The sequence below is a fragment of the Saccostrea cucullata genome, unplaced genomic scaffold (assembly GCF_032062105.1).
Source record: "Saccostrea cucullata isolate Sc308-1 unplaced genomic scaffold, CSIRO_AGI_Scuc_v1 ctg1633, whole genome shotgun sequence".
Lineage (NCBI taxonomy): Eukaryota > Metazoa > Mollusca > Bivalvia > Ostreida > Ostreidae > Saccostrea > Saccostrea cuccullata.
The window spans coordinates 23,230-49,600 of record NW_026938833.1 but is presented as its reverse complement, the minus strand read 5'-3'; the positions used below and the strand labels follow the sequence as shown (position 1 = coordinate 49,600).

The following is a 26,371-nucleotide window of genomic DNA, read 5'->3' as shown; positions in this document are numbered from 1 at the left end:
CTGAATTTTTTGCTAAGAAAACAAATCGTATGCTTACCATCTTCAAACTCCTGCTCTAGCATCGCACCTGCCCCGTATGCACTTGCATCTGTGCGAAAAATGAATGATCTACTGAAATCTGGACTTCGAAGAAATGGTTCTGATAGTAACTTACATTTTAGTTCTTGGAAAGAGTGATCAAGTTCGCGTGTCCATTTGAGTTTGCAAGGCGTTTTCTTGCTCGTCAGGTCTAGATCTGTAAGCGGAAGTGTTAAAGTGGCAAAATTTGGAATAAACTTCCGGTAAAAGCCAATCATTCCTCAAAATGACTTTACCCTTTTCTTGGTTGTTGGAATGGGAAACTTCTGAATGGATTCTACTTTTAACATCATTGGCTTGATTTTTCCATTTTCTACAGTGTGACCGAGAAAAGAAAGTTCATTGAAACCAAACTCACATTTAGTTGGTCGAACTGCTAAGTTCAGGTGCTCAATGTGTTCTGTCCAGCTGTTGCTATAGATGCATCATCAATAAAAGCCTCTGTAAAATCTTCCAGCCCTGTAAGAACTTTAGTTACCAGTCTAACAAAAGTGGTTGGTGCATTCACCATCACGAATGGCATGACTGTAAAACTGAAATGTCCAAATGGAGTTACAAATGCACTTTTTCGTTTTGCATCCTCGTCTTATGGAACTTGCCAATAACCTTTTGTCAAGTTCAATTGCATATGAATTTTGCTTTACTGATCTTTATCAAAATGTCATCTATTCGGGCCATTGGTCTTGGGTCGAATACAGTTACCTTATTCAACTCCCGGAAGTCGACGCAGAATCTCAACGATTTGTCATTCTTCTTAATGAGGACGACTCGTGTTGAATACGGACTGTCCGTTTCTTCAATGATACCAAGATCCATCATTTGCTGTAACTCTCGCTTCACTTGATCTTGTAAGGCATACGGATTCGGATATTGTTTCATATGGATAGGCACATCTATAGACGTTTTCACCGAGTGTTTCGTCGAAGGCGTTTTTTTGGGAAACATCTGTAAAAATATCACAAAATTCTTGCACTAACCTCTGAATCCGATCCCTTTGCTCTTTTGAATATAGTACGTCGGCTGACTATTCTGTCCGTTGAAGGACCGGGACTTTATCCGACACCACACCGTCTTCTATTTGAACATCATTTCAAGATAAACTGGAAATAACATTCAAGCATGCCATTATTTCAGACTTACTGTTTTCCTCCAACTCTCTCTCAAACCATTCCTTCAGCATTTTGATGTGATAAACAGTCTCTTTATTTTTGGACAGTTTGACCTTGAAATCAACGGGACTTACCTTTTCTGTCACCTCATTCGGACCCTTCTTCTGCGCCAATAATTTCGAATTACTTATAGGCAATAACACTAAAACTTTCTGACCTACTTCAAAATTCCTACTCCTGGCCTTTTTTGCGTTATATATCTTCTGTTTCTTCTTTGCCTGGGATTCTACTTCTGTTACCAACTTACGTACCGTCTCCATTCGTTCCCGTGTCTCCATGAGAAAACCAAGGACTGATGCCTGTTACTCAGTTGGTTCTTCCCACTGCTCCTTTAAGATGTCTAGTGGACCCCTGACATGTCTGGCATAAAGAAGTTCAAACGGAGTAAAACCTGTCGTTTTATTCGGGACATCTCTGTTGGCAAAAAGTACCTATGGTAAATGAACATCCCATTTTAATGGCTCTACAACTGCATATGCTTTCAACATTTGTTTAAATCGTTCTACTAGCCGTTAGCATGAGGATGATAAGGAGTAGTTGACAGTTTACGAACTTTTAGCATTTTGCGCAGGTTTGATATAAGTGATGACATAAAATTTGTTCCCTGGTCTGATAAAATTTCTTTAGGAAAGCCTACTCTTGAGAACGTTTCCATAAGCAATTTTCCCATGCTTATGATAAAAAAAATATGGATATTAAAGAATGAGTATTTGTTTAACTGAGATACTTAGTTACAAAATTAAATCTTACCTATTGACAACTGCATTTCCGTTTCTTGTGTTATAATTTCCTTTAATTTTCTTGGAATTTGAACAACAATCCATTCTTTAGACATTCTGCAGCATTTGTGACTAATGATTCTAGGCAAACGGTAGGTATTATAAATGTGTAAAAGAGCAATGACTGAAATGTCTCTTTAGATTTTGAATGTGTTCGTGTATTTGCTTAGGGTACATTCTTTTTCAGTATAACAAAAATGTCTTTACATCTGTTATATAAAATCAATATGCCGTGCCAACTTATCCAAGAACTAGATATCATATATTGTTTTAACGATGTTTGTGATAGCTATAAAAGCACATGATCTTTAATGTAGAGAGAATTAAAAAAGAATTCTGAAGTACATTTACCTTTATAACTTTCTTAACTGGCACCCATAGGATAACCTATAATGTGCAGGTAAGAGTAAATGTCTAAAGAAAATTTTCGGGTCACCAAGTTAATGATATTATATACTGAAAGGAGAAAAAAAAACGCTGGGTAAACTTTCGAGGTGAAAAATTTATTTGTCTTTTAATTTTTTTTTCATTACTCCTTTCTTACTTTTAAAATCATCTTCCAAAACGATATAACCAAAATCCCATTTGATTTTGTCTAATAATTCATGAGTTATTGAAGCTCATCTGAGGATACCCCCAAAAGTAAAAATAGAAAACTCTCTTTATCCTCAATTTCTCTCCCGTGCATCTGTCAGAGCCTTATTTCTCCTTTGCATGGAATTCATCAGAGTGTTTATCTTTTAAACTCTATTTATATTGGGCATCGGTAACCACGCCAAAAAATTAGTCAAACGACGCGCGCATGCGCCTTTGCATGGAATTCATCAGAGTGTTTATCTATTAAACTCTATTTATATTGGGCATCGGTATCCACGCCAAAAAATTAGTCAAACGACGCGTGCATGCGCCAGAGAGAGGAACACAACAGTAAGTTGACCGGCTCAAAAAACCAAATTGCGGAATTGTTTTCTTTCATTTTTCGTGTGAATGTAATGATTATCATAGTCTACTGTATACATGTAAATGGCGGTTTTTATGGTAGTAAGGTGGCTATTTATGAGATGGCAGGACGAATAAACCGCCCGTAACATGACTCTGTTTCGCGTTAATGTCATCGTCACGATTGATTGAAAACCATTCCAGGCCTTCTCCGACAACGGGTAACAAGTTTTATGGGGATATTTACAAGAAACTGCTCAGTTACCTGTTGTTGTAATTTTCATTAAATAGGCAATTCGAAAACAAGACTCAACGGGACTTCCGTAAACTGTACCAAGATTGCAAGAAATTCATATCGTCTCTAACTATTGAAAAACGATGTGTATACCTCAGGTACATCAAATGATGCAACAAGATTTGTTGACAAACTCGCCATCATCAAATTGCACGTGTTTTGGACTTTTTTAGCGTTGTCCCTACGTGACGTCATACAGTTCACGGTTGATTAATTCTGAGCGCTGATTTTGGTGCATAGTGACTAAATTTCACATCTGACCAATTTTCGTAATTTTCGGTCATGCAGTCAAACAGCTTTCAAAATTTATGCTACCCTACGTTGCTTTTTCCCTTCAGTATTCATGTTAAGCTTGCAATTTACATAGACAAAAAACATATATATATATATATATATATATATATATATATATATATATATATATATATATATATATATATATATATATATATATATATTAATATATACTATATTTCCCTTTCTAATTTTTTTTTCTCTATAATAACCCTTTAATTCTGCCGGAATACAAATTAGGCAGGTCGATAGGTCAGCAGCTAAGGAGGCCTAATTCGCAGCACAGTTAAGGTTACAAAAAGGAGGTGGAGCCTAATTTGTACGGGAAAACTTGACTATGACATCATACACAATATACGTCATACAACATTTCTTTAAAATACCACAGAATGTCTTTATCTGCTTATTTAACCAGTAAGAAATCATCAAACTAGATTCAAGCTTACTACAGCGTGTTATTTTGTCGTTAGTTAAAACCCACATAACAAGTAATAAACAAGTCACTGATCGCAATACACTTGTCAATATGACGTCATTTCTTACAACGTGACGTAGTTTGTATGCAGTGAGAGACAAATCAAGTGATATTTTCGCAACAAAATATATTTATTATAATTAAATAAAATATTATTTGCAGATATTTTTTGGGCTAATAACTTGAATTTTATGTCTTCTTCACTATTTTATTATCATATTTTTGTACATTACATATTTAATTGACACTGCCGTATATTTGTATGCAAGTACATGGGAGGGTAACATGGGGGTCTTAATAAATCGATCTAGTGCAAGGACATACACTCTATGGATCAAAGTAAGCTTTCACATTTTAACTATAGAATTATTAAAGCCGCTTGGTCCGATTCTAATCGCTAAAAATACATATTCGATTTTCTTCTTGAAAAATAATTGTTCATAAATTGTTTCAACTTTTGTCAAATTATATCCCCTAAGTCCTTTTCTTTTAAAAAATATCAAAATTTAAAAATTAAAAAAATTATTTTTGTTAGGTCACACAAAAAATAATCCTATGTTGATCATTGTTGATATAGCGTGAAATCACCTTCGAAAAATTAAATTTATTGCTTACATGTTTATCTCATGAAGAACACACCCGAACATTTTTTTGCACAACAAAGTACATATATTACCTGTACAAGGACAATATTTTAGCTCCTTTAAAAAATCATTAAAATAATCTGATTTTCCTTTAAGTTTATTCTTTAAATATGCATATTTATATAAAAATTACTATGGATTATATTATCATCCATTAATTTCTTAATTTGAAAAGGTGTATTATGACTAAGGCTTCTAATAATAAAGAAAAAAGAATACTCGGGTTTGAATTACCATCATTATTAGGTATATCCGATAAACTTATTATTTTTCAAAATTGGCTTCACAACAGATCTTAACTTCCGTCAGGAACTACTGTTTGTCAAAAAGGTTTTTGATCTGCGTTTTCCATGTAAGGATTATTGTAATAAACTATTAAATCAATCTTATAATTTATTTTTATATATTATCTATGTAATGACGTACTTTTATTGAGTAGGATACTGAGTAATATGTGCCTGTTTCGGGTTAAGCGGCTTTAAGGTATCTGAAAAGTGCTGCGATCCTGATGAAATCGTAATAACAATTTAATTATATCAATATTTCATACCGCTGACCAGCAAAAAATATAGCATTCTGTCATACAAGTATAATTTTAACAATGAAATTGCAGAATTTAGACGGGATCGCAGCACGTTTTAGAAACTACAATGCGTGTTGAAAATATTTATATACTAAACTTGGAAATTTAACTTGGTTATGCCCTTGCACTAGTGATATTTATATGTAACATCTATACTTCAAGTCAATGTGCTAAAATCGCGTGACTGCCGAATCACTGTCTAGTTTTGAGAGTATGCCAGGGACATCAACAATAGTGGGAAACATGGGATAATTTAAGCATATCGGGCTTCGCCCGTTATACAAATTATCTCATGTTTCCCACTTTTGTTGATGCCCTGGCATACTCTCAAAACTAGACAGTGATTCCTTAAATAATACAGGAACCAGACTTGGAAGTCCACATTAATTATGTTAATTAAGAGAAGGTATAAAACGGTCCTCTTAAACATGAAAAGTTTGATTAGCTGTCATTAAGGACTAACAATTTCCTGTCAACCAGTCACTTCCGCCCAGCATTCAAATTTATTATTGTCTTAATGCTGATAAGGTCATTGTATCCTCTGTAAATCATAAACTTAATGAGACAAAAAGAGAAAGCTTACGACAGAAAAGTTGACGTTATCCTGTTTATCTTAAAGTGTTGCATTTTATCTATAAAATTTCAAAACATCAAGCTGATGTGTCAGACTCACTGGTAAATTTCTAAAGTTCACTTTGATCATAATTATCAGCATATGAATGAAAAAAGTTATTGTCAATTGATTAATCGTTGTTGTTGAATCAAAATGTTAACGTGAAGGCAAAAGAACAAAAGTCAGAAAGCACAATATACGGCCTGTGGATTTCTAAAAAAAATATATCATCGTTTTCTTCAAAACTAGTTGTGGTTTCCGTATCAACTTGACTTCGTCAATGCAGGGGTTGGTAGATCTAGTCAAACCGGACGTTGACATTTTGTTCTTAGTTTAATAAAAAACATAAAAAAGTAGAAATGTATTCATTTTAGTCTGTGTTTTCTACATCTGCATGTCTGTTGTGGACCATTGTTTAACAGAAGCCTTCCACAGTAGCCAGGTTATATAACCAGAATAGGTTTATTTGCTTTGTTTTTTTTTTTTTTGCAACAATTGACAAGTCGTCAATTTTTTTTTCTTGTGACGTCACAATGTGCAGAAAATGACGTCACAGTTTTTAGGGAACTTTAATATTTTTCGTACTCGTAATGGTTGTAGATCAATTACTCTAGATGTTCAAAAAATTTCTGAAATATGTAATGCTGAAAATTTAAATTTATAAATTTAAAATTATTAATATTTAAAGTGTATGGGCTTACATGTACTCAGTATATTCTATATGTAAAATAATCATTAACACGCATCGGGTAAATAGCGAGCGATTAACTTGTAAATGTCTACAATAGCATAGCTAAATACAGATAATTTGTAGATGTTTCTGAATCTTTTTATGGGTATATTCTGCTCAGACGTTGATTTTTTCATTTAGTCTGAATATCAAAAGGTAGACAGCATGTTCCGGAGAGAGCGCGCAGGGGTGAGAGAAGGGGTACTAATATTTCAATATGAAGATTATGCTTTTTAAAAATAATTCTTAGCAAAAGACCCAATATATTCATCTAATCGTGATTTTCAAGTATGTCAGCCCAAGTCTGTAGCCTCGTTTTCCATGTGTATGCTTTCGGGCTCGGGGATGTCTTCTACTGACAAACAAAATAAGCATCCTGTTAAAAAGGCAACACATGTAATAGGAATACTGTAAAATTTACCCAGCCTTTACATAAATAATAAATGTTTCAATTTATAATCAGAATAATCTCAAAAAAGACGAATTGTTTCTGTTCTGTGTTTAATGTATAATGAAATGTTAAAAAGAGTAGTTTCCGACATCGCTCATCATAGGATGTATTCACTTTGACAAAAAATGACTTATAGGAGAGAACAATTTCCCGAAAAAAGTGACATCTGGAAAATAATTTTCTCCTAAAAGTTTTTCAGGGCAGGCCTGTCCCTAATTAAATCGTGATATTTCGATAAATTGGGATGTACGGGATAATTAAAAAAAAAATTAGGGGCACCGTGCCCTAGTGCTGAATTCACAAAAACACACACCCTCACATACACAAAATGAGGACACCTGATTTTAGCGGCCCTGGATCTGCCTCTGATTAAGAGGCGTTCATGTATTAGAAGTTTGCTAATGCTGCTTCCGGAAGTATTCATTCAACGAAGCAGAGGTATTACTCAAAAATACACAAGGTACGAAAATATTTGAAAATGTTGAAAAGTAGAAAGATGACAGAGAAAAATGAAACTTCATAACCCTGTCTATATACTGCATGACTGTCAATAAACACACTGTATAGATTATTCAATTCAATCCATTTATTATTTCTTCTTAAAACTCTGCAATTGATGATCGAGATAACATTTTGTTATAACATGAGGATGATTACTTTGACGAAAAGAATATCTTCACAAGTCAATGCGTAAAATTCTTTAGAGGTCTTCTTTGTTGGAGAATGCGTATGGAATACCGGGACTGTCTTACATATGAGGAATAAACATTATACTCAGTGTTCTATACGCTATATGAGGTTCTATTATTATTTTAACATTTAACCCCTCCAACCCCCGATTGCTACGTTCATATACTTGGCTTTATATATACAGGTTGACTAAAATATCGAATGCATAAAGAAATATCAAATGCATAAAGTTTGTGTAAATTATTAATGAAATTATTTTTTTTTACATTACATTATCAAAGTGAAACAATGAAACGTTACAATGTATCTAATTATTTACGTGTACTGCAATAAGCACACGGGAGCTGGACGGACACGCTGTCATTTTAAATTGTATATATACCTAGGCCTATAAAGCTTGTTTATCTCTTCCCTTATATATGGCTGATGGCCGAAGTCAAACTCTATTTCAATATTTTCTTTTTAAAGATAAAATATTCACTTGTTTAAGGGGCAGTATTGTTTAAAAACCACATATAGAAACTTCATGTTTCAATTATATCAATCATTTTCTTTATATCCCGTGGCGTCGAATTCAATATATCCTCTAGCTCCTGCAGTGGCACCACCCACTGCATAGCTCACGCCTCCATCCTCTGGAATCACTACGGTTATATTTTTAAACCATTCGTATCTAGCGGCATCCTGAATCATTTTCATAATGCTGTAGCCTCCAATTAGAAAAATACATTTAATTTCTAACCTTTCAAATTCATCTGTGCTCTTATCAATTACAGCCTTTACTGCCTCTTTCAATTCCTTAAAGAAAGTTTTCATCAGACTCCATTTCAACACTATTATGATTGTGTTATGATTTTCGTCGATTTCAATATCCCTTTTCTTTGCTATTTTCTCAAAGTTTTTCTTAAAGATATGACTTGGAAACGAAAACTCAAATGTTGTTTCATCATTTTTACACATTCTTATCCTCTCGTGAAGATTTTCATATTGATTAATCACTCTCACTTTATTTTGCTGATTTATGTACTCTCTCTCAATCATTTCCTGACAAAGAGTCCAAACGTGATCCTCCGGCAGTGCTTTTTTCCAATCCCTTCTTATTGTACCTCCAACGTTGTGTTTGTCCAATTGTTTTTTATCTCGGTAATGTAGAAAAGACAAGTGACAGGAACCTGAAACACATTGGATCAATTGAAACAAATCTTTGCTTAGCCTAAAAAACAAGATGTGATTATAAAACATTGATGCACCCGTATGGCAAATTAGCGAAGATGAAACTTTAATTGGTACCCAAAGTAGGGTATTCTCACTGGAAAACAATTGTAATACATTGTAATATATAGGCTAAGGTTCAAGTTTTTTCATTTGTAAAGAAATTTCCTAATTTCAATATCTCTCTTACTCTATTCGCTTATAAAGAGTTGAAGGACATATACAGATTTTAAATCATAATTACTAGTGAGGAAAAAAACTCAGATGACAAAGTCCATCTTTATACTATCGTCGTGTAGTTGAAATATTACAATTAATTTAACTGATGAGATAGGTATTTTCAGTTTTAGATTTAATTAATTAATATAATTCATTTTATCACTTACCAAATCCCACATTTAAGACGGCATAGTGCTTTTTTATAATTTTTAGATTGTCGATGTTGAAATTCAAACAGTGGGTCGCTGCCCCCGCTTCTCGAATATACTGTGAAACAGTTATTACCTTTTGCATAAAGGCAACTTTTTCCTGTCCCTTTTCCCATTTTAATGAAGCCTGCATTATAAGCAAAAATGTTCTTTTAAAAGTTTTGTGTAACATAATATAATAATGTTGCATCAAATATCCTATAATGTAATCATGTACCCTAGCTGTTTCCAAAAAATCATCTATCAAATCTTTAACAGGCTCTTCCCAATGAATTCCTGCCGAGAACACAACCCTGACGTCTTTCAAATCTCCCATCTTTACACAAACTTCATCTTCAATTCTTTTAATAACACCAAGTGTTGCAGCCGTAAATAGTTTGATGTATTCAAGCTCTGTTTCTGGGACCTTGAAATAGAAAAAAAGTTTTAAAGCATCAAAACTTATAAACTGAATATTTATTCTTATTAGTTGCATACTTATAATGCAAAAAAAAATCAAACAGTACAGATACCTTTTTCCAAAGGTCGTCTTTTTGAATTTCATTTACGTAGATATGATTCAGTAACTCGTCGGATTTCATATGAATGAATTCATTTGTTGCTCTTTCTCCAACCATTTTTATTTTGTTTGGTTTTTCGATAAGAACAGCAATTCTTTCCATGGGATGTGATGGTATTATTATCTGTGGATTACTAAGGTCTGTATGTGCTAGACCATAATATTTCTCCCCAATGTCTATTGCAATTATAAACAGATCTATAACGATAAAAGACATCGCAATGAGGTTTTTTAGGACACAAAATCTTTATTATCATCTTCCAGATATTATTGAAATTAAAGTCTATAAAAGCAATATTACATCCTAGATTTGATTTTTTAACAGGGGCCACAGTGCTCACTTGAGCAAATCAGGCTTGAATTTACTCCATCCCACCCCTGTCCAGGCGTTAATCATTTGAAGAAAGTAGAATCTACACTTCCTGAGGATGATTCCATATAAATATCACAATTCATAGCTTTGAAGTACTTGAAAAGAAAATTTTAAAAGGCTTCCCTATATATCCCTATGTAAAACTTGGGTCGGCCATTTTGGCCCCTCCCTAGCCCCGGGGGTCATGATTTGAGCAAACTTGAATCTACACTACCTGAGGATGATACCACATGAGTTTCATCTTTCCTGTCCTAGTGGTTCTTGAGAAGAAGATTAAAAAAAAAATTCTTATATATTCCTATGTAAAACTAGGGTCCGCCATTTTGGCCCCACCCTTACCCCGGGGGTCATGATTTGAACAAAATTGAATCTACACTACCTGAGGATGATTCCACATGAGTTTCATCTTTCCTGGTCCAGTGGTTCTGGAGAAGAAGATTTTAAAAGATTTTTCCTATATATCCCTATGTAAAACTTGGGTCGGCCATTTTGGCCCCATCCTTGCCCCAGGGGTCATGCTTTGAACAAACTTGAATCTACACTACCTGAGGATGATTCCACATGAGTTTCATCTTTCCTGTCCTAGTGGTTCTTGAGAAGAAGATTTTTAAAGATTTTTCTTATATATTCCTATGTAAAACTTGGGTCGGCCATTTTGGCCCCACCCTTGCCCCGGGGGTCATGATTTGAACAAATTTGAATCTACACTACCTGAGGATGCTTCCACCTCATTTTCATCTTTCCTGGTCCAGTGGTTCTGGAGAAGAAGATTTTTAAAGATTTTTCTTATATATTCCTATGTAAAACTTTGGTCGGCCATTTTGGCCCACCCTTGCCCCGGGGGTCATGCTTTGAACAAACTTGAATCTACACTACCTGAGGATGATTCCACATGAGTTTCATCTTTACTGGCCCAGCGGTTCTGGAGAAGAAGATTTTTTAAAAATGCCATAAATTTTTCACAAATTCATAATTATCTCCCCTTGGAAGGGGGCGTGGCCCTTCTTTTGAACAAACTTGATTCCCCTTCACCCAAAAATACTCTGTGCCAAGTTTGGTTGAAATTGGCCCAGTGGTTCTTGAGAAGAAGATGAAAATGTGAAAAGTTTACGCCGACGCCGACGACGCCGACGAAAACGACGACGACACACAACGGACAAATTTTGATCAAAAAAGCTCACTTGAGCCTTCGGCTCAGGTGAGCTAAAAATAAAATTTACAATAATATCAGGTTTACGTGACTTTAGCATTTTTTATCGTCAAACTTCCCTTCCTTGTGCAGCATTATACCTTCATCGACTGCATACAGAGTGTATATATCTCAGTTGATTCGATACGCAAGAGCATGCTCTACGTGGGAACTATTTCTAAAAGGAGGTAGATTGATTGCAGGCAAGTTCATTAAACAAGAGTGACAGCCGTCTCATTTAAAGTTATCAGTTTGTAAGTTCTATGGTCGATACAATGACCTTGTCAACAAATACAATTTATCATTGAGTCAAATGCTGACTGACGTTTTTCATCCTAATTGTTAGTCCATTATTTATACTCTCAATTTACGACGGATTTTTCCGTTATTTCACGGTGGGTGTGACCGTTCAGTAGGGGATGCTTACTCCTCCATAGCCTGATCCAACCTGTGATGTTTCGGAGGTCCTTTTTTGCTCTGCTCTTCTTTTGTATAGTTTCATGAACTTTGAGATTGAATATTGTTCGTTATTTCCATATCCTCCTTATATAGTTTCGGGCTATACAAGAAATTAGTATAGCTAGGGTTGGAAATGCACGTGGTGATTTCTTTTTATTCTAACAACTCATTATTATGTTATGTAATTGAAGCCTTCCAGCCTTCTATTATTTCTGTGGGAAAAGTGGACATATATCACTGGATTTCTGACATAAGACCAAGATTTGTGCAAATGGACACCAGGAAACTTGCAATGAATGTGTAGCCGATCATAGTCCCCAAAACAATTTCTTTTGACAACAAATGTCTGTTCCACTCTTAGTAGTTTATATTTTCTTAGCTTGTCCACGAACTTTACGGACACCTCTCGTATATAAAGAGAGGGCCCTTGAGAAGAATAGTGCATGCATCAACAGGATAAAAACCGTTATTTTCTTTAAATAGTCTGATCCGATTTATAGAAAAAAATACTTCTAACGGCAAATAATTATTATTTGGTCCAGCATTTTTTTTTTACCTAATTCGAGTATGCTGAATCCGAAACAATATGCTGGCCTCCATGAAAATGGCAATAAAGAGGTCAAATAGCGATTCAAAATGGCGGACATCCAATTTTTCTAATTTTTCTATTAATGTCGTTAAAAATGGAGAAGTAATGAGTGATTATCTTACTGAGATTAAAAAAAAAAACTATATAAAGAAAATATAATAAAATGCTAATATTATTTGTTTAACTCAGAAGTGTTCTATTGGAATTTTACCTAGTTGTACATCGCTCAATAAAATATTCACAAATCCTTTCTCCTATGTAAACGACATTAAGAAATAATTTGAAAAAAGGAATATCCGCCACTTTGAATCGACATTTTGACTTTAAACTTACAGCTGCACCATTATTCAACTGTAGAATAGTGAGATGTAGAGGAAAAAATACAAATCTGCAGTGTATGGATATTTGCAAATTTAAAATCCTAGACAAAGGACAATAAAGAAACAATAGACAAATAAATCAGAGAAAATTCGAATTAAGTAAAAAAACGGCTAAATTTTCTAAGTTAAACCAATAATGTTAGCATTTTATTATATTTTTTATAGTTTTACTACAGTCGGTAAGATATTCACTCATTACTTCTCCATTTTTAACGACATTAATAGAAAATTAGAAAAATTGGATGTCCGCCATTTTAAATCGCCATTTTGATTCTTTAACGCCTTTTCCATGAAGGCCAGCATATTGTTTCGGATTTAGCATACTCGAATTAGGTTAAAAAAAACTATGCTGGACCAAATTATAATTATTTGCCGTTAGAAGTTATTTCCAGCCTTCTTTTTATAAATCAGGACCAGACTAAAATAAAGTCTTGTAATAATAATAATAAAAGCGAGCGCAGCGAGCTCAATAGACTAACGCGTACGAACGGAGGAAATTCGGGTTTAAATCTGCATATTGTTCCAAGAAATTTTAATTTCACCGCGTAAAAAAATTCCAAACTCCCAATAATCCTCTGCGGTGCATAGCAACATGGTGACTAAAACATAGCAACAACTTACTTGAAAAAAAAATACAAACAACGATTTAATGCAATCTCCATGCCACAAAACGATCGTTTGTGTTCTAAGTCAACAGGACTTTTTATTGACGCCATACTTTCGTCACTTAAACGGCTCGGGTATTTCCGATTTGTCGGAAACTTCCGAAAAGTTCGGAATCTCGATCCCTTTGCCTGGGAAGTAATTTCTTTTTATTTATTTTTTTAAAATAAAGTGAGGATAGGCAGTGCAAGAAAAAGTATAATGGTTTTTGGTAGTAAATAACTGCGCTCGCCCCAACGGTCGCACCGAAGAACATATTAATAATAATTATAATACTAATAAGTCGAAATTTAAAAAAGATATAGTAATACAAAATCTTAAAAAAGAAATTGCACAATTTGTTTTCAACATTTACCTGTTTCTTTATTTTCACATTGGTTGTAGCTCATCATGCTCATGATATCTTTCTTTCTACGGCCATCTAAAAGAAATTTTGAACGTGCATCAAAAGATTAATCTATATAGTATTGTTTACGTTTTCAAGAGACCTGATGAAAATAGTTCAAAAGTAGAAATAAACTCTATCTAAAAATCTTTAAACTAATTAGACTTCGTATGGGAGATTTTTTGTTTTAAACAATGCCGTGTTTCGGTTGCAATCGATGTTTCAATGAAAAATTTGAAAAATATTCATATTCTATTTCTGCGTAATTTATCGACTTGAGTAAATATTTTTTGGCATATAAATATGTTGTTAATGTACTTGGATTTTTTAAGTGATGTAATTCTCTTCTCACAAATGTATAGTTGATATAGTAACATATATAAGATTTCTAGTTTAACACACCATGATATCATTTTAGGGAGTTTCTTTCTTTTTATTATATTTCTCAAACTGAATTGTTTAAACATTTAAATTGCCAAATATCCATAAAGAGATACAAAATGATACATAAATGATAAAATTGAAAAGTTCGATTATTTACAAAGTGAGAAAAATCTCATTTACTGATTTTTGTTCACATTGACGTCTTCTGTAGCTAAAAAGACTACAGTTTGTACGGAAAACCATACTTTTGAAATATATCTAAAACATCGATCTATGCAAACATGTACACAATTCTTTAAAGTATATTCAAAAAGTAAAGTTAAATTTAAAAACAAGATTGTTAAGTCTAGTGAACGATCCACCAATCTTAATCATTATTCCTTACAAAGGCATCAACTGTTGTAAAGAAGAAACTTCAGACTGAATTCTCTTTCTTTTTTAAATCAGATGTACGAACTCTCAAAGACACCTTTAAAAAAACTCAGAGATTTAAAGTCACATAATCCAGACTTTACAAGTTACTATATAGTATCAGCGCGTCACAGTTTTCTAAACTTTTTTAAAGATAAATACCCTTATTTACTGTAGCCTTCAATTCGATATTCAGATATATCGACTATGTTCATGATGTTTTATCAATAGTTATGATTTTCATATGTCGACAAGAGACTGATTTACAAAAAAAAAAAAAAAACAAACAAACAAAAAAAAAACTTGCTTTGGCCTTCAACTCGACATTTAGATATATCGACGACGAATTGTCAATTAATAATGATAATTTCCATTCCTACGTCGACACGATTTATCCTGGTGAGCTTAAGATAAAAGATACCACAGAGTCCGACACTTCTGCTTCATACTTGGATATTTTACTTGAAAAAGACACTAATGGTAATCTAACCACCAAGCTATATGATGAACATGATGACTTTAACTTTTCTATCGTCAACTTCCCTTACTTATGCAGCAATATACCTTCAACACCTGCATACGGAGTATTTATATCTCAGTTGATTCGATACGTAAGAGCATGCTCTACGTATGAACAATTTCTTAAACGAGGTAAGTTATTGACAAGCAAGTTGATGAAACAAGAATATCAACAGTCTCGTTTAAAGTCATCATTTCGTAAATTCTATGGTCGATACAATGACCTTGTCAGCAAATACAATTTATCATTGAATAAAATGCTGACTGACGTTTTTCATACCAATTGTTAGTCCATTATTTATACACTGAATTGACCACGGATTTTTTCCGTTATTTCCTGATTATGACAACGAGCACAGGGTGGGTGTGACCGGTCGGCAGGGGATGCTCACTCCTCCATGGCACTTGATCCCACCTCTGATGTTTCGGAGGTCCGTGTTTGCTCTGCTCTTATTTTGTATATTTGTTTAATGGACGTTGATATTGAATACTGTTCGTTATTTCCATATCCTTCTTACAGGAATGTCGTCTATGTCTTCAGAGCGTCCAGGGAGTTCGATTAAAAAATGCTAGAAGGTACGTATAATAGAGGGACCACTCATTTTCCTGCAAAATTGTCATTCTGTTTTTACAGTCCCCACGGGAGGTATTGTAAATTGTTTTTTTTAGACAGATTTTCAAATATTTTTTACCTTCATACTTAATCAAAGGCTTTTCTTCTGGTCTTCTCTTGCCTGTTTTTCCTTTTAAAGAAAAAAATTGCACTCAGAAACTAATCAGAGAGAGAGAGAGAGAGAGAGAGAGAGAGAGAGAGAGAGAGAGAGAGAGAGAGAGAGAGAAATAGCAAGAGAGAGAGAGAGTCCTGAACCCAAACAGTACATTACTTAATGAATCTTTTCAATAAAAAAAAATTAAAATCAGAACTGGTATCAATAAATCTAAATACCTTTAAGTTTCTTTATCTTTCTCTTGTATCTAAGCATTATGAACAGTGATATGAATCCAAGTATTAAGGAGAGAATAAATAAAATCCCAAAAATTATATCCAAGTTTGAATCTGCGGACATGTGTTCCTGATTTTTTGGTGGACTGTAAAACAAATACATTGAAATTAAAAAAAAAAGAAATATCAGATGAATTACACAAATGATCAAGCGTATAAAACTCTTTAAGGAAAAACGCAAGGTGACATCTTCTGATACATTTTCGAGATATTCTATATTTAAGTTTGAGGTGTCAGATGTCAGATGTTAGTGTAAACAAACAATAGGAATGCATTACCAGGAGTTTTGATAAAAAATGATGAAAATCTTTCAGAGAATAATACTTGTATTAAAGCACCTTATTACACATATAGTGTAGATGTTTCGTTTGTCTAATTATTTTGGAAGTAGTGCACAACAGCATGTATAGCTATTAAAAGGGTCCAGTCATTAAATTCTTTTAAGAATTTTAACTTCTCAAACCCAGAGAAAAAACAATAAATGTCAAGCTACGCTGCTTATGTCCTCAAGAGTATCTATGAATGACTGAATCAGATAATTAAGAAAATCTTACTTCAAGGAAAGAGGAGATAATGTTGTTTTTGAATTTAATAGGAATTTTCGTAAAACATTACCATGTTGCAGTATTATTAGATGGATGTCCACTGGGGTTTTTCTGGTAATTTTCTGGATAACACATTTGATCTGTTTCAATAAAATTTAACATTTATCAATATTCCATAATAACGCAGTAAAATTTACTGATGTCTTATGATACAGATATTCACAGATAAAATATATCATCTAAATGTCCTTTAATATCAATTAGACGCTGGCAGGTCATGAGCCTACTTATTGTGTGTGGATTATCTTGATGAATTAAGAAGTAAGTCAAATTTGTATTTCTTTCCGCTTCATTGATTTTTGAAAAACTCGCATTTCTAATTTACCATAACTGGGTTTACGATCGGGTTCATGGTGCAATAAATAAATGCTCCACTAGGTTTGATTTTTGGCTCAAAATTCTTTTTAACCATGTATAAAATTAGCATAGCATGCATGTATATCTAGTAACATTGAAATGCGCCTTTCTTTGTAAGGTAGGTCGACTTTATCCAAGACATTTTAGTCATAAACAAGCAATTATCGAAATACCCACACGTTGGGGAAAATTTTTTATATACGGAGTCTTATTAAATAACAGGAGAAAAAGGGGATGCTTTTGTCATACTCTAAGAATGCTTTTGTCATACTCTAAGAATGCTTTTGTCATACTCTAAGAATGCTTTGTCATACTTGATTTGACTACAGAATAGTGTGTCCTCTCGTTCAATACTTTGTACTCACAACGGACGTGTCATGTTGACAGGAGATGTTTGGTTCTCCTAAGCACCTGATTCCACATCTTTGAATACCCTTCTGATATAGTGCATTAGGTCAAAGGAATTCAAAAAAGTAATGCTTAACGAAAAACGTTTGATGTGCCAACAGGAACTAAAACGAAAGTCCGACCTAGATATAACAAAACTACCGCTTTACAACAACACTAACACAGTTAAGCCTTATCTGTGTCGATGAAAAGGATACTCTTTTATACATACACTTATAGGCTTCTGTAGAGTTGTATTTAAATGGACAATATCCCTGACATCGTTTTGTGTAGCTTTCTATTATTTTTTCGGCTTTGATATTAAACTCAGTACATCTGTTGTCTACAATAAATTTTTAGAAAATTACCGTATACACATGATACATGTTCCAATTAATACTCATTATAAATTGACATACATTAAGCTTAGAAATGTTTCCTAATTCAAATGATAACATTTTCTTTCAGTAGATAGTTTTCACAGAAAATAAAATTTTATTACCGATGATGTGGATCTCCTTTGCACAAACCTCCATTGTTGCATTAGCGAAATTGTTGATCACACAGTGATAGACAAAATTTTGCTGACTTGTGCAGTTCTGCATCACATGTGAACACCTCTTGGATTCTGCTCGTAGTCTCCATTCCTCGAGAGTCTTTGGGCAGGATGGGACGTAGATTAGTGTTTCTATTGACGCAGGACATGCCATACACGTATTTAAAGCCTTAATTGCCGAAAAAAATTATTAAAGATTAAGAAAAGAAATAGAAATGAAAATAACTTCATCAAACATATCTCTTTACGCTAAATTTAATGCAGTACATAATATAAGTTTATTTAAAAGTTTCATTTTGTTACAGGAAATTCTGCAAGATGAGACATTATCTATTATGCACTGCTTCAAATTTAAAGTGGAAAGGCGAGGTGTCGCTTGAATTGAATCATCGAATTATCATCGATAAATAAAAACTAGATGCTGTCATGAGACAGTAATACCCGCACTATGGTGTTTGCCTCTAAATATACACTCATTCATATTGGACTTTCCAAGGAAGAAGTCAAAATAATTGTATAATTATCACCGTACATGTATTCGTCAAATTGAACATAAAATTTTCAGATGACCATATCAACTCTGAGCCTCACATATGTATTTTAAAATACTTAATTCATAACCAGTCTGAAATAACAGAATAAATTAATGATTGAAGTAAATTACTTATAAATAATTTTCCCATAACTTGGAACTTTTTAAATTTACTTTCTCAACGACATAAAATATTATTTTAATACAAAGCGTTTTTGATGAATTTATCAAAATGTGCAAACTGATTTTAGTATTTGGTCGGGAAAAAAACCCATTGAAAATACAACCCGATTAATTTGTCAATGCCTATCCCCCCCCCCCCCCCACACACACACACACTCTCTCTCTCACTCTCACATTTTTTAAAAAACATAGTTTAGTTTATTATGATAGTTTGAAATTTGTTCCTGTACTAAACAGTTTTATTTTCTACATTCACATTGGGTTTGCGTCATCCATTCCCATATTTATAGATATCACCTCTCGGCACACCTCGGCCAATTCATACTGGCAACGGAATCAGCAAAGTTTGTCGAATGAGATTATTTAGCACATGTATGCTGACGATGCAGTGTGGTCAGTTAAAATCATTTGTGTTTTAATTGAATTATATTTCATGAATTCGTTGTCACGACCTATGACATTCGGTAAGTACAAGATTTAGTATAGATTTCATAAAAATAAATAAATGCAAATGGTTAGGTTGAAGTTCAAAAAGGGTCAACATGGTCAAAGATCATCGCATGCCACAGTCGACAAATTTCACATTGTCAAGTTATCTCCCGTTGCGGACATTCAGTATATAACAGACGCAGATCCAGAATTTTTTTTTCAGAAAGGGGGGGGGTGTCACACCTCAGTCAAAAAAATCAGCCCAAGATTTCCTGAGATGGAAATAAAAAATAATAATAAAAACAATGATGGTGGAGTCCCTGTTTTCTAAGGGGGGGATGTCCAAAGTCATTTTTATTCTCTACAGTACATGTATAGTCTTATTTAAATAACTGCTAATTCCTGGGGGGGGGGGGGGGGGTCTGATCTCCCTAGCCACTGACTCCCTGTACCTGAAATGACAATTGATCTTATGACTCCATAATAGTAGAAATTTTTTTCATTTGACTATTTATACATATTTTGTTTCCTATGTTTATGTATTTTTGTCTGTCCACTGTCTTTTGGAAACTTTAACCTTGCCCATATTTTTTAAGTGGATTGGACTATACACATGGCTTCAATATTTCATAGGTAAATTTCTTTTGGCAAAACCTTTTAATGGGTACCACCAATTTTGACCTCTTGATCTCTTGACCTTGGAGTTTGACCCAATTTTACAAGAAAATACCTTGAACTTGCATAAGTTTTGAACAGGTGGTGCTAGGACTTTCATGCTCTTACATGTGTAATCATTGTGAACTTTCAACAGGTATAATTATTTTTGACCTAGACCTTAGAGTTGAATCCAATTTAACTTTAACCTTGGCAATAACTTTTGAACAGGTGAGGAAGTTCTAGGGATTTCTCCCTTTTTTCACATGTGTATTCCTTGTGACAAGACTTTCCCTTTGATACCAACAATTTAGACCCTTTGACCTAGACCTTGGAGTTTGACTTACATTTGAGAAACTTCAACCTTTGCCAAAAGCTGCCATAACAGTTGCTGTCACAACAAACAAACAAATTATTAAAAAAAACACAGAATACATGTACATATTTTATATTCAACAGATATACATCTGGTCATATCTCTAGTTCTCCCTTGAATGAGACATGGTGATATAAATTTTGAAATATAATTATAAGAGTTGAAAAGGTTGTGCATATTGAAATATACTAAGCTCTGCGGATGAATTAGATATACCAGTTTAGCTTTATTTTGCTACCCAAAGCACCTTGATTAACTATTTATAAGCATACTGTTTTCTGTCCATCTGTTTATCTGCAAACTTTTCATATTAACTTCTTAAGAACCACTGGGCTAATTTCAACCAATTTACATTTAAATATGCAGGGTACTTTTTAAGCGCCCGGATCGATAGATCCCGGGAGTATATTGTTTTTGTCCTGTCTGTTTGTCTGTTTATCTGTTTGTCTGTTTGTCAACTTTAACCTTGGCCATAACTTTTGAACAATAAGGGATAGAGACTTCATATTTAGTAAGCATACTCCACTAATAAAGTCCTTTCAAATGACTTCAAGGTGAATGACCTTGTGACCTTGACTAAGACTTAAATGCTAAAAATATTTTTTTCCACTGTTTGTCATAACTTTTGAACCATAGGAGATAGGGACTTCATATTTGGTATGCATACTCCACTAATAGAGTCCTTTCGAATGACATCAAGGTCAATGATCTTGTGACCTTGACTGTGACCTATATGCTAAAAATAGCTTTTTACACTTTTTGCCATAACTTTTGAACCATCAGAGATAAGGACTTCATATTTGGTATGCATACTCCACCGATTAAGTTCTTTCAAATGACACCATGGTCAATGACTTTGTGACCTTGACTGTGACCTATATTCTAAAAATAGCTTTTTCCACTGTTTGTCATAACTTTTGAACCATAGGAGATAGGGACTTCATATTTGGTATGCATACTCCACCGATAGAGTCCTTTCAAACGACGGCAAGGTCAATGATCTTGTGACCTTGACTGTGACGGATATGCTAAAAATAGCTCTTTACACTTTTTGCCACAACTTTTGAACCATAGGAGATAGGGACTTCATATTTAGTACGCATACTCCACTGATTAAGTTCTTTCGAATGACACCATGGTCAATGACCTTGTGACCTTGACTGTGATCAATATGCTAAAAGAAGTTTTTTTAACTTGGTTGCCGCCGGGCGTGTAGTGTTTCACAAACACATCTTGTTCCAACATAAATCTTCTTCTCAAGAACAGCGAAGACATTTATTGTCCCCATTTTTGCTAAAGGTAGGGTACATTAAATCTCATTTGTTTGTCAATCTGCCCATCTGTCACAATAAATTTAAACTTGGTCATCATGGTCGTATATTTTGAATGAGAAGAGATAGGACTTTTATATTAAACATGTGTATTAGTATTAAATGGGACAATACCATTCTACATACACTATGATTTTCATTACCCATGATCTTGAAGTTTGACCTAATTTCCTTAAAAAAATTAATTGCTTTGAATTGATCATTTTGAAAGATAAATGAAAGGGCATTCATATTACCTGTGATAAGACCTTCCAAAATGTATCATGACTTTTTGACTCTGTGACCTTGACCTTGAAGTTTAACTTAGTTTTCATTAATGTTGTATTTCCTTTTCATTGAGAAGAGATTTGACTTTCACATTTCAAGTGAACATTACCCATAACAAGAGGCTCCCAACATGCTATGATTTTTTTACCCCTTGACCTTGATGTTTTAACAAAATTTCAAAAGAGTGAACTCTCCCAAAAGATGATAAGACCACTGTTTAAAACAAAAAAGGAGTTTAGGGAAGACTGGGCTTTTTCCATAAAAAACGTCATTTTTCAACCCTCATTTGACCCCCCCGGGCAAAATCAACATTCCGAAACCTAACTGCACATCTACATGACCCAACCAACCATCTCCCAAAGATGATTAGGATGCTGAATAAAATGTAAGAGGAGTTCTGGGAAGATGGGGCTTTTTCCATAAAAACATCATTTTTCGACCCTAATTAGACCCCCCGGGGCAAAATCAAAACTCCGAAACCTAACTGCACATCTGCATGACCCCACCAACCATCTCCCAAAAGATGATTAGGCTGCTGAATAAAATGTAAGAGGAGTTCAGGGAAGACGGGGCTTTTTGCATAAAAAAACGTCATTTTTTCGACCCAAATTTGACCCCCCGGGGCAAAATCAAAATTCCAAAACCTTACTGCACATCTACATGACCCCACCAACCATCTTCCAAAAGATGATTAGGCTGCTGAATAAAATTTAAGAGGAGTTCAGGGAAGACTGGGCTTTTTGCATAAAAAACGTCATTTTTCGACTCCCATTTGATCCCCCAGGGCAAAATCAAAATTCCAAAACCTTACTGCACATCTACATGACCCCACCAACCATCTCCCAAAAGATGATTAGGCTACTGAGTAAAATGTAGAAGGAGTTCAGGGAAGACGGGGCTTTTTGGACAAAAAACGTCATTTTTCGACCCCCATTTGACCCCCCCCGGGGCAAAATCGAAATTCCAAAACCTTACTGCACATCTACATGACCCCACCAACCATCTCCCAAAAGATGATTAGGCTACTGAGTAAAATGTAAGAGGAGTTCAGGGAAGACGGAGCTTTTTGCTTAAAAAACGTCATTTTTCGACCCCCATTTGACCCCCTGGGGCAAAATCAAAATTCCGAAAGCTTACTGCACATCTACATGACCCCACCAACCATCTCCCAAAAGCTGGTTAGGCTACTGAGTAAAATGTAGAAGGAGTTCAGGGAAGACGGTGCTTTTTGGACAAAAAACGTCATTTTTCGACCCCCATTTGACCCCCTGGGGCAAAATCTAAATTCCAAAACCTTACTGCACATCTACATGACCCCACCAACCATCTCCCAAAAGATGATTAGGCTACTGAGTAAAATGTAAGAGGAGTTCAGGGAAGACGGAGCTTTTTGCTTAAAAAACGTCATTTTTCGACCCCCATTTGACCCCCTGGGGCAAAATCAAAATTCTGAAAGCTTACTGCACATCTACATGACCCCACCAACTATCTCCCAACAGCTGGTTAGGCTGCTGAGTAAAATGTAGAAGGAGTTCAGGGAAGACAGAGCTTTTTGCTTAAAAAACGTCATTTTTGGACCCCCATTTGACCCCCTGGGGCAAAATCAAAATTCCAAAACCTTACTGCACATCTACAGGACCCCACCAACCATCTCCCAACAGCTGGTTAGGCTGCTGAGTAAAATGTAGAAGGAGTTCAGGGAAGACGGAGCTTTTTGCTTAAAAAACGTCATTTTTCGACCCCCATTTGACCCCCCGGGGCAAAATCGAAATTCCAAAACCTTACTGCACATCTACATGACCCCACAAACCATCTCCCAAAAGATGAATAAGCTACTGTGTAAAATGTAGGAGGAGTTCAGGGAAGAAAAGTGTGACAGACGGACGGACGGACGGACGGACGGACGGACGGACGGACATGAGTAACAACAATAAACCCGAACTTTCTTTAGAAAGTGCGAGTATACTAACCATTTTTAATTTTTTTTCTAAAATATAAAAGGAATTTTCTTTAGCCTGAAAATTTACATCAAAGGCATTTCTAAAAGTATAGTTTGAGCTATATACCCTTTAGAAATTCTTAAGTCAACATTGACAAAAATTTTGACTAAACTGTAACTTTAGCTTTTAAAACGTATTATAGACATGAGCACCTTAAATACTCTTTTACTATACCATCTTTTAAGAAAACGCCCATCTGCCACATCGAATACTGAATAACTGTTCCTTCTTTACAAGATCCCCCGTTTCTAACAAATATTGTGGCTCCACCTACCCCCAGGGGTAATTATTTTACAATTAAGAATTTCCAATATCCAAAGGATACTTCCACATTCGGTTCTGATTACCCAGTGTTTTGAGATGAACATTTTTGAAGAATAAAAGAATAAAATTCCTATATATTTCAATGTTAAATTTGGCTTCTCAATTGGGGTCCAATCCTCACTGGGGTCAAATTTGCAACAATTTGAAATCTACACTATCCAAGGATGCTGCCAAAAAGTTTCAAATTTTGTGGCCAAGTGGTTCTTGAGAAGATTTTGTTTAGAATTTCTATATATTAATTTCAATTTTAAACTTGGTCATGATTTGAACAATTTCGAATGAAAACTACGACAGGCTACTTCTACGAATGTTTCAGCTTTTCTGGATCAGTGGTTTTTGAGAAGAATGTTGTTTTAAATGCCCTATATCTGAACATATTTTTATGTTGTCATGATAATCCCCTTTGTGACAGGACCCTGGCGTCATTTTAACAATTAAAACTCAACTTTCTCCCAAAGATGCTTTGCATTACATTTGGTTACTATTTGCCCAGTGTTTCTTGGGAAGATGAAAATGTAAAAAGTTTTACAGACGGGATAACGGATAGCTAAACAAACATTGGGTGATCAGAAACGCTCACTTGAGCTTTTATCTCAAGTGAGCTATAAAGTATTTAACAACACAATTTTTGTAATTGAAGTTCTTATGCTAGTCAGTTTCTATGTAAGTTGGAATATTGACGATCAAGGTTCGTTACAAAGAAACTCAAAAATTTCTTCACCATTGTATGGATCATAAAATTAAAATGTAACAGATAATACAGCTCTATGTTTTTATCAAAATCACTCATACAGGAATATTTCAATTAGATTTATAACACGGAATTTCATTGGATAAAATATTTAGTTGATATCTTATAACAAATTTCACTATATTGCATTAAGTTACGTCAAAAACGCATTGCTCTGCTTGACGTTACTTCTAAAACATAATCAGTTTGAAGATATTTTTTGAGGAAACAATTGTCTTATTGTCTACATTGAAATCATAAGGAATAATTAAAACTAAGTTTATTCTAATCTATGTTATACAATACAACATAACTTGGGACGTATTTTCTTATAAACCACAAAGGCATAAACTGCCTCAAATTATCTTTGTATAACATAGATTAGAACAAGCTTCATTCTTTAACTCTATCGCAGATGCATTTACAAGGTGTTCACTAATAAAAATTAACTGCTGTTCAAAGAAAATAGAATTGAAGTTTGTAAAAAAGAAAGCTTACCAGTAAACAAAGACTTATTACAAAGATCCAATCCATCAGATAGCTCTTAAAGACAATAATAGAAATATGTCTTCCAAATATAATCTGCAAAAGTAAATGGACTTCATATCAAACATTCAAACAATTCGGATTTTGAACATTGGATTTTCACGAAACATGATCATAATAAATAGTTATTACGTTCAAAAGTTTATTGGAGTAATAAGGAATATTGAGTTGAGTGAACAATAACGTTTAGATGATTAAAGATTGATTGAGTAGTTACCATCGCCTGTCGACCGGTCACACCTGCCCTTCTTTTAAAAGATGTTTTAACTTTCATTCCATGTTTGTGATATCCCACAGTTGTGACGTTACAATGATTGTGCGTTAGAGTAATGAAGTAGGATAAAGTGGAATCCTGTATAATAAAGTGTAAAACATTGACAGTGATGTATAAAACATGGGATAAAATGAATTATCCATGATTTGTCGTTGGATACGATTTTTATCCAACTTGTTGTGTGTTTTTGTCCCTTCGTTAAGGCTCAGGAGATCAAACATTTACCCCTTGATTTATGGAAAACCAGAAATATATTTTACTTTTTCTTTTATATTCATAATGAGTACATTCTAACTCGTTGAAATAATTATATATGAATGATAACAGTAAATACTGTAAAAATTGTGAAAAGAGTTTTTAAGCAATGTTAGGACACCCATACCTCTTGTGTCGATGGTTGTTTCCGTATTCCTATTGTGTTGACTATTTTTAAGTGTTTTTTATAAATGTTTTAAATTTTGTTCATGTTTGAACTCGCATGTATTCCTCATTTGAGGCCGTGAATGAATTAAAGTACCGCTTAAGT

At 34.2% G+C, this 26,371-nt stretch overlaps 1 long non-coding RNA gene across 1 annotated transcript; it reads right to left on the bottom strand.

The window, feature by feature from the left end:
- Positions 1-17,881: 17,881 nt before the first annotated feature.
- LOC134251487 (uncharacterized) lies at positions 17,882-25,562 on the bottom strand. Its single transcript, XR_009988750.1, has 3 exons — positions 25,524-25,562; positions 18,146-18,368; positions 17,882-17,986 (listed from the first exon to the last, which is right to left on the bottom strand). It is a non-coding gene; the product is annotated as an uncharacterized LOC134251487 (long non-coding RNA).
- Positions 25,563-26,371: the final 809 nt, after the last annotated feature.